The 13157-nt window shown below is 49.9% G+C and overlaps 1 long non-coding RNA gene across 1 annotated transcript; it reads left to right on the forward strand.

The window, feature by feature from the left end:
• Positions 1–5821: 5821 nt before the first annotated feature.
• On the forward strand, positions 5822–12496 carry LOC113909954. Its single transcript, XR_003515858.2, has 4 exons — positions 5822–5949; positions 6203–6299; positions 9208–9296; positions 10374–12496. It is a non-coding gene; the product is annotated as an uncharacterized LOC113909954 (long non-coding RNA).
• Positions 12497–13157: the final 661 nt, after the last annotated feature.

Raw genomic sequence — 13157 nt, forward strand, 5'->3', positions numbered from 1 at the left:
ACTGGAGCATCTCCTGCCAGCTTGGCTTCCTACAAACAAGCATGGATTTGGGAAGTGTTGGTGGGTGGGAAACAGACAGAGGTGGGTGAAGCAGGTTTCCCACCAGAGTCGATCATCAGGCCCACTACTAGAAGTTTTCCCCTTCCCACGAGGACCTAGACAAGGAACAGGCAGAGGAGCAGAAAGGAAGTCTCCCAAGTTAGGCGCTGTCAACTCCAACCCATGCAGGTGAACGGACTCCCCGACTCCAGGAGGCCCCCAGAGCAAAGCGAGGAGACTCTTGCCTGGGGAGGCCTCTACTGCTCTGAGAAACAGGGGTGAGGAGGACACGCTATCCCCATGCCCTGACTGCCTCCCTCACTGTGAGTCACCACAGCGCTGCCAGGGGAGGGCTGGCCACTCTGTGGGATGATGACTTATTTGACACACTTAATTAGCCTATTTCCATGTAACATGTTTTAACGGAGGCCATTACAGCCTAATAAAAGGAAACAATAGTGCCATAAATCCCAGGATCAATAGAAGGGAAAGCAACGAGGCTGAGAGCCGCTTCCTCTGAAAGACCCAGAGGGGCTTCAAGAATGCAATTCCCCTTGAAATTGAAGGATGAGGGGAAAGAATGTGTGCCGGTTCACCCGCTTGCCTGCTCACGCACACATTCAGCAAATAGTTAGAGGGGGGCCAACTCTGGCCAGACTCTCCTGAAGCCCCTAGGAGGTAGACAAAAGGCACAGCCTGGGGGAGGAGAAAGACATAAGAACAAGAATGTCACACCGTTCAGTGTGGCCAATGTTATGAACAAGAGCTGTAAAGAGAGACTTCCTGGAGGCAGAATATTTGAGTGGGTTTTGAAGGATAAACAGGAGTTTTCTGGGTGGAGAAGGGGGTGGGGGAGGACAATGCCGGGAGCAGGAAGAGCACATGGAAGGCACAGGAAAGAGGCGTGGTCAGTTTGGGGAACCAGGAGTGTGAGAGAAGCAGAGAGAGAGTGTGGCTGGAGAGGTATATTGGGGCACTTTGCCAAGCTGGATTTGGGATTCTTTGGAAATTCAGAGAAGTTGAAGAAGATCAGAAGGCACAGTTACCAGACACAAGGACTGCAGAGAAAACTCCTTGTCTTGGTTCATTTGGGACCCTGAAGCACTGGCCTGGAGCCCTGTAGCTTTGCAGGAGCCCCAGTCCCAGGCAACCTAGGAGGACACTGCAGCCCCTTCTGCTTTGTACCCAAGCACAAGTACACCCCAGCACCGAGATGAGCACAGCATCAATTCACAGCTTTGGAGGCAGGACTGGAAGGGTGAGGAAGACAGCAGAACAGCAACCTGTCCATTCACTTGGAAGGAAGCGGATTGATCAGGAGAAGCTGCAAAGCTGTTCTGAGGGACACATGAGACATTCACACTCTGGGTGGCTCCAGGAGACACTGTCAGCTCCTTGTGGGGCACCATGCCTAATGTGGGATGCATGCCTGTGGCTGGTTAGCCTAGTGGTGAAAGCCTCAAATAGCAAGGTCAAGGCCACCAGCTTAGTCTGCTTCTCTGGTAATGATAATCAGAAATCTCACAAGTCTGTGTGTTGTATTCAAGAGGAGAGCTGGATTTTAGCTTAGCTTGGCCATCAACCAGTGACTTCACTGTGGACTACTCACTCTATCCGTCTGAATTCAGTTTCTTGATGGTAAGTAAGTTTTCCTCAATAACTCTCTCTTTCACCAAAGCATACAATCAAGTCCAGTTGATTTTACTACCCAAAATATGTGTCCTTCCCCCTAGTTGAGGCCACCATCCAAAGTTGTCACTGGGGAACTGTCGGAATCCCTGAGCTGGGTTTCTGACTTGCCCTCTTGCTTCTTTGTTATGCAGGGTCTGCATCAGGTCTGTGAGGAGCCAGATGGTAGATATTTTGGCTTTGTGGGCCACATATGTCTATGATGCATATTCTTCTTGGTGGAAACAACCCAAATGTCACCAGCTGACGAATGGAGAAACCAAATTTGGTATGTCCATTCAGTGGGATATTATTTAGCCATGAAAAGCAATGAAAAGTAATGCTATAACATCACTGAACCTTGAAAACATTATACTAAGCAAAAGAAGCCAGACACAAAGGGTCATATATTATAGGTTCCATTTAGAGGAAATACCCCGAACAGGCAAATCCAGAGAGACAGAAAGTAGGGCTGGGGTGACATGGGGAAATGGGAGGTAGTAGCCAAAGGGTATAGGGTTTCTTCCTGAAGAGATGAAAATGTTCCAAGATTGACCGTGGTAAAGGTTGCAGGAGTCTGGGAGTACACTAAAAGCCATTAAATTGTATACTTTAAATAAGTGAATTATGTGATATGTAAGTTATTTCTCAGTAAAGTTGTAGTAAAAAAGATTTTCAGCTCCCAGGCCATACAAAAACAAGCTCTGGACCACATTTGGCTGATGGGCTGTGGTTTGCTGATGCAGAGGTTCTCCATTACTGCCAGAATGCATGGTCTAAACTGCAGATCTGATTTTGTCACTCCCCTGCCGGGAAATCGTCAATGGCTCCCCATTACCCACAGGAAACATGGCTCTCATACATGCTCTTCCACACTCTGTCCCCAGCTAGTTTTCCTAGTCTCCTGTCCTTCCTTCCCTCTCATGCAGCAACCCGTGGATGACTGTTCATATCCACTGACACTTCCCTTTGATTTGGTTGCTGTCGTACCTCCTGCCTTCAGGATTCTGGAAAGTTCTTACCTACCTCTCAAACATTCACTTGGGTATCCCTTTTCTCCACGGCACCTCCTGCAGTCTCCCTGGGAGAATGGCTTGCTACTCTAGTATTGTGTGGTCTTGGATTATATTTATTTGATTAGATATACGCTTCCCTTCAGAAGACCGTGAGCTCCTTGGCAGCCGCAAAACAGGAAACCATGTCTTTTCTTCTCGGCCCAACCAGTGCTCAGCACAAATTCCTGGCATGCAATCAACATTTAGTAACTGCTTTCTTGAAATGAATTGAAGCCCGGTGAGATGCAGACTAGCTAAATGGTGTCAGAGGAATTTAGTAACGTCTCCCTGCAGAAAAGGCTCCTGGAGGGTATCTAGTAACCTAAGCCCCTCATTTTCTGTGATAAAACTTGCTGGAGTCATCCGGCAAGGAGGGGCTGAGGCTCATCTCGAGTCTGAGTCTCTGCCCCCCCACCCAGGGGCACTTGTGTGCACACCTCCATGTCTTTCCACAATCCCTTCCAACAGGAACACTCTGGGATTCAAGGCAGCTTGCCACAGGCAGGTTTTACAGCCATCTCCTTGGCTCGGCTCAGCCAAACATCCCGATGGCCAGCGGCCCGCTTCTCCTCTCTCCCTCCCATTCTGGGCACTCTTGAGCTCCCTAGAAGGGGTCAACTACCTCAGGGTGGCCGGAAGAGCAGGCTGGCACCTCCGGGCATGGCTGGCTGCAGGAACAGAGAATACGGCCCACCTTCTAATGCAGCTGGAGCAGGAGGTTGGACCCCAGCTCAGACTTGGATCCGCAGTTTGATTTATGGCATTGGGTACTTGTTGCACACATGTTTTTCCTATGCCTGGGAACACCCCAGGCTGACTGTGGTTTTCTCTTTCTTTTATCGTGTGTGTGTGTGTGTGTGTGTGTGTGTGTGTGTGTGTGTGTGTGTGTCTGAGACAGAGACAGACAGAGACAGAGACAGAGAGAGAGAGACAGAGAAAGAGAGCCATTTCCGAGCCAGATGCAGGATCAAAGTCCTTACAGGCTGCTAAATAATTACAGAAGATTCTGGATCTCACAAAGGCGTGTTCCTTCCATGCAGGTGCACGTAGAGCCGGATACCACCTCTGTAGCCTGCTGCAGAGCTCCTACTGTGCGCCAGCCCCTCGTGCTATCGCGCTCTGCAGGAACTCCATGCACTGGGAGGGACCACCCTTGCCTGCAGGACGAGAGAGCCATGACCAGGAGAGGTTCCAAGGTGTGCTTAAGGCCCCCGGTTAGCTAGACCCAGAGTCTGGCCTTTGTTTCTGCCACCTTAGCCCTTGAACCTTCCCCTCCTTTGGCCAGACACCAGGTTTTTGCCCTGACAAACATGCGTTCCCCACCTCCTCAGAGCTTCACCAGGCTTTGTGGATAGCTTCACTGAAACTGACCAAACTCTGAGCTATCTTGGGGGCCCACGTCTATGTTTTTGTATCGATTCGCTGACTTCTTAAGCTGCAGATCAGCGGTTCCAATGTGTCTCATTAGCAGAGGAAGAAATCCAGGACTTGAGAGGTCAAGCACCATGCCCAAGGTCAGCTAGCTACTGGATGACGGAGCTAGGATGTGGGCCCTGGTCCCTTACGTCTCAGCTAAAGCCCTTTCTGGCCTGCTGTGCTGCCTTCATGGTCTCTTTCTCCACCGAAACCTTTTGGACCCTATCTCTTATCACTTCTACGTCAGCAGTGCGTCGGATCCCTCCCCATCTTAGGTTGTGTTTATATCCCTCGGGTGCTCTCTTGTCTCCATGGGCGGAAAACAGCACCACAGATCAGGAGCCAGGAAACGCAGGGTCTGTTCGTGGTCTCCATGGGGCTGTCTTCCAGGGGCCTCCAGTCCTTGCCCAAGCCAGCCCCCGCACGGACACCAGCAGAGATTGGAGAGGCCTTCCCTGTTTTAGAGAGGAAACATGGAGGCCAGAAAGGATAGAAGTGACTAACCCAAGCACACACAGAGATAACAGTGCATTGAAGACCAGGAATCGTTGCCTCTGCTGCAAGGTGTGGCTTCAGGTTTGAGGAGACATTTATCTTTTCCTGTGGGTTCTCATGAGCAGGGAGGCAGATGCCAGCTCTTCTGAGGAAGCACATCCTAATGGGGGGGATGTATGCAGTCTCTACTTGGTCATCGCAAAATGTCTATGTTGCATATTCTATCCTGCCACAGGGAGCTCACTACCTCTCAGATAATCTTCTTGCCAAGAAGATTATCTGAGAGGTAGTGAGCTCCCTGTGGCAGGAGATGACCAAGTAGAGACTGCATACATCCCCCCCACCCACCATGGAGCAGGGTTCAGATTGAAGAGAGCTCAGTGACCTTGGTGCCTACCCAAAGGACCCAGGCCCCCAGGATCCAAGACTCTTGCCTTGGCTTCTGGAGAGTCCGGGAGCAGGAAGGGGTGGGTATAGCTTCAAAGATGGAAAAGCCTTCTGCTAAAGAGGTCTCATTGTTGGCCATCAACCAAAGATTTTGTGGGACACTCTCAGAAATGTAGGTCTGGGTCTTATTATTTAACCTTAGCCCCTGAGGGGCTGTCTAACTAGATGAAAGGCCACAGCACTTAGAGGGTGTTACAGAACCTCCTTCTGGGGCAACAAGCCCAGGAAATGGGCGGGGATGGTCCCGGACACTCAGTTGGAATTGATGGGGCAGATGAAAGTGCAGGAAATGGCCCAGCATTCAATTCTGGGTAGGAGCCTGGACATCTTCATGGACCAGCCAGCTATGGGCCTCAGCATCCAGGAGGCCTCTTCTGGGAGGTGAAGCAGGTCTGGATGCCTATCCTGGCCCTGCCTTTTAGGAGCTGTGTCTGAGGGTAAGTCACGTGGCATCTGAGTGTGGTTTCTTGCTCCAGGTCGTGGTGGAAGACTCCTCCCTCTCGGGGTGGGGAGTGCCCTCCAAGAGCAGGTATGTGATGTTCCTAACACAAAGCGGGGGGAGGAAGTGGTTTGACTCCCACAACTTGATTTACTGAGAGCGTAGTCACTCTTCGAAGTTTCTTCCTCAGCTTGGGCCAGCCCCAGACCAACTGTGGTTTCCTCTCTCTGTGTGTGAGCCTGTGCGTGTGTGCGTGCAAGTGTGCATGCGTGTTAGTTATCTGCCTTTCGCTCGTCGCAGGGTTCATGTCCACCAGAGGAGCCCAGGACTCTCAGACCTGCCCAACATGCTGAGACGTTCTGGGGCCCCGCCAGACACATGTATACCACAGTGAGTGTTCATGGGGTGCATCTTGCAGATGATGGATGTGGGGTGGAGTAGCGCCCCTGGAAAATCAAATAATGGTGCAAACCACAGAAAATAAAACCATGTAAGCAATAGAATTCTCTTCATGCTAATTTTGGCTCTTACAGATTTTCTTGAATCTTTGATGACTGATGTTACCCCCGTGTTAGAATCTGGTGTAAGTTGGGGTCTGATTTGACACCAAATAGGCTAAGTTAATTATTTTCTTTGTCTCTAGGTTCTTTCAAAGAGCACCCTCCTTTCCAAACTGTCCCCAGAAAGCTTTGAGAATCAGTGAGAGTCACTGCTCAGAAAGGAAGATTTTTCTTCAGCAGGTAAGAGACTTGGGAATCTAGATGTGGTTCTCCACCAACCCAGCTTTCACAAGCTGCCTCACCGCGCCTGGCCTCGGTTTGCCAGTTCCATTTGGAGAACAACAGTGCCTGCTCCATCCTACCTCACAGGGGCGAAACAAGCCTCGAGAGGATGGAAGCCTGTGAAATGCCAGGTCAGTCTGTTCCAGCTGATTCTCACCTGAGGGGATTCCACAGGGGCTCATACTGACTCCGTGCAAAGGTTACACGGGCTCCAGGACTTAGAAATGGCAGGACCTACCTTCTGCCCCCACAAGCTAACAGTCTATCCTTGTTTCTAGAAGTGGACTTCTAGTCTTTGTGCCTAGGTAGCATAGAATCTGTCTGCCTGTGAGTTTTGGGCTATGGAGTTCTTGCCATGCTTGCCTACCTTCCACCCGTAACGTTCTCATCCTTTCCCCACCCCACATGCTTGCTCTGAGGCATGTAGAGCTAGAGGGGTGTTTGTACGCCCTCTTGTCCATGTGGGAGTTGGGGCCAATGAAGCTCAGAGGAGTGACTGACTCACCAAGACCCCGTTAGCAAGATGGCAGCCCATGGGAGACCAGGTCTCCTGCCTCCTTTTTTTTTTTTGAACAGATTATCAAGTTTTATTACCTTTATTTTCAACACATGGGGCATATAGTATAAAGATTTCATACTGGGCAATGATATTCATTAAGCCAAGAAAGGAGAAAAAACGGGGAGGAATTTGCATTGTTTTGACTACACTGTTTAAAATACAAGTATGCAGATTTTATCACTGAAAAAATCTGAGTTGTGTTTATCCAGGACTTAAACTGAGCCTAGGACTTTTTCATACCTCAGTTAGAAGAAAACTCCAGAAAACATAGACTAAAAGTTCTTTGGCTGCCGAGGCCATAAGGGCTCTTTTGCATTGTGCCAAGAGAGGTGACATCGGGCCAGAGATTAAAATGGCTGTGTCTCACTTTGTGCAGGTTACTGACTTGCTTACTTGTGATACTACGAGAAGGTGGCTGGGAGGGGACCAACCTGTGGGACCAAGGGAGTACGTGCAACAGGAACATCATGTGTACTCATTTCGTTGCTGGCAATGAGTTGCAAAGCCGAAAGACCCCGGAAGCTCAGAGCTCGAGCGGCCCAGAACAGTCACTGTGTCACCAAAGGGCCAGGAGGAATGGCAGGCCTGGAATTTCAGCAGCGCTGGGGCTCAGGATTTAGTGAGGGAGGACATCTTAGGGAGGGCCCTTCCCAGCTTCCGTGGACCCAGCCTGACGAGCCAGTGCCTGGAATACCTCCATGTCGTCCAGGGCCCGAGCAGGCAAAAGAGTAGGGTCAGTGTGCCTGGACCAGCCTTCCGGTCTGCCTTCCCTCATGGGAAAACATGGTCTTTGTTCCAGGCTTGTCCAAGACTGTCTCCTTGAATCTTCTGCAGAGGTCACCACCTGGAGACCTGTGTGGGCTTTATGTGGGCTGCAGACAGGTTTAATTTGGTGGGATTTTCCTTCAGGAACTGTGATCGCTGCCAGCATCGTAAACACTGGGTGTTTTCACATTAAAAAAAAAAAAAAAAAATCTGGCCTTTCTTGGGAACTTGGGAAATCTGGGCCACACTGGGCTGGGTTCCTGCATGACCACCATCGCCGGAGCTGGCTGCGTCCCGTCACCCTTCGGCCAAAAGCGTGTTTGCCTTGGCCCCCACCCACGCCGCGCTCACCCGTTCTCACTACCTTGCCTGGCCCCGTGGGCACGTGCATCTGTGACCACGCCCGAGTCTGTATTTTATAGGTGAGGACACTGGAAGACCTGGTTTAAAAGTCATGGAAATCGAAGCTCCGAGGGTCCTTTCCCCCAGCTTTGTATTTGCTGTCCCCATCCTCCACTAACCCCCCAGGGATCTCCCCACCCTTTTCAAGCAGCTCCAGGCTCCTGCTGGCCAAAAACAGCTGGACCAACAGGGACACGCAGAGATGTTGGCCCTCACCCCACCCCACCGTGGAATGTGCCCCCAGCCCCTCCCCTCCCCCACAGCCATTGCAATTTCCAGATTGAAGATTCCAGGCAGGCTGAGGCGTATTTCCCACCCAGTGTCTGGGGCCGATTTTCTCCTTCAAGTCATTACAAGTTCCATGTCTCTAGCAACCCAGGGGCTTGGAGGCGGAGCTGCCTTTCCTCACAGCCCGGGGGGCTCCGACACCAGGTTTTCTCTGTTCCTTTTCCATATGCCCCGCTCTAGCCTTTGGTCTGGGTGCAGCTTGTCAACATTAAATAAGCACTTCTTGTGGTTTCACTCATAACAATTCTTTAGATTTGGAAGCAGGCTATGGAACTCTGCATATGCATAGATCTCATTTTACACAACAGGCTGCTTAGCAGATGGGGACCCAGACCAGCCTCCAACATTTAGCAGAGAGTTAAGATGTGGGAAACTAGGTGGCTTTTAACCAGCCCGGACTGCTGCCAGCGTTCAACCTTAGAGAATTTTCACAGGGAAAAGGGAAAAAAATAAAATAAAAAAAAAAAACCCCAACAACAAAAACACACACATACACACACACACACACACACAAAACCAACAAAACCACAGTTTTCCTTGCTCCCCCAAACCAGATGGCAGATGGTATGGAACCAATAAAACACAGATTCAAACGTTTGTTTATTTAACTTTGAATGTAATATGGCTTTGTGGTCCCTTACAAGGAATCACCAACCTTGCAACCAGAGAGACATTAGTCAAACTTCAGAGCAGCATTTGGAGGTGCTCCTGAGGAGGCCGTGGAGAGGGACCGGGGACGATTCATGGCCAGACCCCAAGCCTCATGGCCCATTTGCCTCTCCCGGTGAAAACCCAGGAGATCCTCATGAACGCTGACTGACGCTTGGTTTCTGTTGCTTGTCTTTTGTCAAGGTTCAGTCCAAGAGGCAGCCAGCCGCATGAGGAATGTTCCTGCGTCATTTCTAAAGCAGCTGTGGACGATGTTGGTCTGGGCCACCAGGGTGAGAGACCATGAAAAAATGGACTGAGCCCTTGAGAAAAGGCCCTCCTTCCTGACGCTTGGGGTTTGTGATATCAGAGAAGGAGCGTTTCGTGAGGCTGTGTGGTGCCCTTTCTTTTTGGGCTTCCCAGAGACCTCGGGCATAATTATTGCTTAGTTGAAATAACTATCTACATTAGTTAAGATTCTTTTGGTTACCAGTGGCAGAAACCCAACCCAAACTACTTTAAATAAAAAGATAATTTATCAGGTTAAGTAAGAGCAGATGATTTCAGAGATGGCTAGAATCAAGGGCTTAATGTTCCCCGGGCTCCCTTTCTAGATCTTAGATTGGCTTTTTCTACAAGCCAGCCCCATACCTTAAATTGTCCCCCAAATCACATCTTATGAGTTCAGCAACCCTAGGAGAAAGGCAGTCTCGTCCAGCAGCTCTGTCATCAAATTCCTGCTCGGCACATAGGCTCGTTTTTGAACCTAATACAGTGGCCAGAGACTTGGGGTACTCTGACTGGCCAAACCTGGGCCATGGTGACCCTCTCTATAAGTGGGAAGAGGGGCAAGATGAGCACTACCTTAAGCATATGGAATGTATTCCCTAACTGGAAATATGGGGTGGGGGGGGAGGAGCCAGGCCAGTACATGTCAACTTTAGCCTGGGCTTCTGGCAAAGCTCTCTGTTCCCTCCCCTAATTCATTTTATGTCTCTCTCGTTCTTCTCTCTCTCTCTCTAAATCAAGTTAGTAAATATGTATCTTTCATAATAAGCAATACTAAAATTATGGAAAGTAGAAGTAACTTATTCTGCATGAGTGAACAGTGAAAGATTGAATGTACTCTAAAATATGGAGTTCTTTGGTAAAACTGAACCATCTTTGACTCAGAATGCCAAAGATGGAGGAGGTGCAGAGCTCAAACTGTTCATAATGTTGGTTGTGGATGAGCTCATGGAGGCCCAGAGCGGGGCTGCCTTGTCCAAAGCCTGGTTGCAAATCATCTGCAGAATCTGGAATCCAGAACCTGATTTCAGACTCAGGGCTCTCCCTGTTTCCTGTCTGACTATGGCTTCTCATCTTCCTAGGTTGCTCTCCCCCCGGGCCTGACCCGTGTTCTGGAGTCTTTTATGAATTGGCTGGCAAGAATATCTGACTAGTGTATCAACTTTTAGGAGTAAAGCATCCCAGGACTCTCCGCCGGGACTATTTAGGTCTTCCATACCCAAGAGAAGGCATTTTTAAGAATGATCTCTGCATCAGTTTGTTAACTGCTGAGTAACAAGTTAGCACAAATGCAGCAACTTAAAACAACACACACATTTATCATCTCACAGGTTCCATTGGTCAGAAGACATGGTACGGCTTAGCTGGGTCTTCGGCGCAAGAGCTCGCAAAACTGAAACCAAGGTCTAGGCTGGGTTGTAGTCTCATCAGGAGGCTCACCTGGGGAAAGATCCACTTCCAAGCTCACTGGGTTGTGGCCAAAGTCATTTCCTTGTGGCCGTGTGACCAAGGTCCCTGGCTTTTCTGCTGGCTGGGAGCTGGAGGCCACCCTTAGGTCCTGGAAGCCACCCCCCCTCCCCCACCCCAGTTTCTTGCCACATGGGCTTTCCCAACATGGCTGCCAACTTCATCAGGCCAGTGGGGAGAAACACTCACTCTGGCCTGGAGTTTTATATAAAACTCCATAATCATTTGATTGAAAGCTTATCAGCCTTTCCTTATAACAACCTAACCATGGAAGCGACATCCCATCAGCCCTACCCTACTCCGTTGGGTAGAAACAAGTCACAGATTCTACCAGGGTGGATATTATTTGGGTGACCTTGGGATTCTTCCTCCACAATCCTTCACACCTTGGTGAATCAGCCTGCATGTACTCACCTCTATTGAAGAGGGAGCTCCTCCTACTCCATGCCAGGCAGCACACACACTGGTCTCTGCAGACAGCCAAGTAGGGATGATGGGCCTATGAGCAGATAACGGCCCTATGGTAAGGCACATGCCAAAGGCTGCATGTTTGAAGGGGTGGGGTCACATAGGATAGAGTGTCTCCTTGGGCTGGGAGGGCAGGGCAGGGCAGAGGGTCAGCGAGGGCTTCCCAAAGGAGCGGACACTGGCGCAGCCTTGATGGATCAGTAGGACGTTGAGGAAGACAGAAATGGTGGCAGAGAAGTCCAAGATGTGGAGGCAAAAAGGCAAGGGGGGTCTGGGGAGGTATGAGTGATCCGGTGTGACCAATACAAGCACCCTGAGGAGATGGGGGTGACGCTAAATTACTGAGGGACTTATAGGCCAGGCTTAGAGGTGTCTTCCTTCTGGGGTCCATGGAAGGTCACCATGATGCCATAACTGGGGAACTGGGGACAATGGCATGATAAGCTTGGGGCTTCAGAGAGAGAGGACTTCCAGCAGGAGGCTGAGCTGGGAAGTCACTGTGGGCAGAAGACAAGCCTGGCTCGTCTGTACTAAAGAGGGCCCCCTCCCCGCTCTCCCGCACAGAAACCTCGGGGAAGGCAGACCTTCTTAGAGCCATTTCAGGCAGCCAGGTTGTCAGAATGATGAGTTCTGCAGCCTAGCAGTTCTGAACCAAAGGAGAAAAAAGTCCCAACAAGCCCCATCTCACTGCCCTTGACCTTGTAGTAGAGTTCTAAGTGCAAAATCTGTCATCTATTAATCTGTTAGAAGTTGACAAAAGGGACTTTGATCAGAGGTTGTTTTTCCCCCTTCTTAAGTTTCCTGATGACACATAATAGCCCATTTCAGCCTGAGGGCCGGAAGCACGGCCCTCATTCTGCTCACTTCAACCCCAGTGGCCTCCCGCCCCGTGGCTTTCTCCCCGCCCCGATATTAATTGGCCTGTAAGTGGTTACATGTGTTCCTTTTTATGTGTCAGTTGGAGTCTGTTATTTGAACTTCACAGCTATTTGGGAACACAGGAGTGATGCTCTGGGCCCAAGTTGGGAAATGGAACAGTCCAGAATTTGTTGTGCTGGCTCCTACCTCCCGATTTTTTTTCTTCCTCTATCCCTTGAGGTCTTGATGTCCCCCGCCACCACCCCCGCTCCCTCCCTATCATGCTCCTCTGCGTGAGGCCCCCTGACACAACACGGCAGCCCAGCTCTTGGAACCATGAAGTTCACAGCCAAGAGAAGCCTCGGGGAACCCCAAACTGTAGCTTCTGGTTTTAAAGAAATTAAAAGCCCTGGAGGGGGGAATGTTTTTTAATAAAATAACGTTTGCTGAGGGGCTATCGTGTACACATTTCTTACATGTGTGTTCTCTTGTTTCATCCTCAAAATAACTCTGTGAGTTAGGAACCACATGGCCACTTTCACATGGGGAAACCGGAGACTGTGGGAGACTAAGCAAGAGGGCTCCAGGGCCGGATTGCCAAAGATTGTGTCCTGCCTCTAACTCTTACCAGCTGTGTGATTTTGGACAAGTTGTTGAGCTTCTCTGTGTCTCAGATTGCTTGTCAATAACGGGTCTACTAATAGTACCTACTTCAAAGGGTTGCGGTGAGGATTAAATTGATTTAGTGTTTTTAGGGGCTTAGGGCAGGGGCTGGTGTAGAGAAAGCACTTACATGTGTCAGCTGATGAGGGTCTGCAAGACTGTGTGTGGTACACGGTGCAGAAAACTGCTTCTGGAGGGAGATGCCCTTGGTTTGAATCTCAGCTACCCCAGGTAGCTGTGTGAGCATGGGTAAATTTACTTATTTCCTGTTTTCCCATCTATGAAATAGGGATATTCCCCACGGTTGGGGGGGGGTCCCTCAGTGAAATGCTTAGCTCCCCAAATAATTACCCTGGAGTAAATTTCACCAACTGATAAGCCTCATTTAATCTCACAAAGGTTTTCATCCG

Source organism: Zalophus californianus, chromosome 6 (assembly GCF_009762305.2).
Source record: "Zalophus californianus isolate mZalCal1 chromosome 6, mZalCal1.pri.v2, whole genome shotgun sequence".
NCBI classification, from domain to species: domain Eukaryota; kingdom Metazoa; phylum Chordata; class Mammalia; order Carnivora; family Otariidae; genus Zalophus; species Zalophus californianus.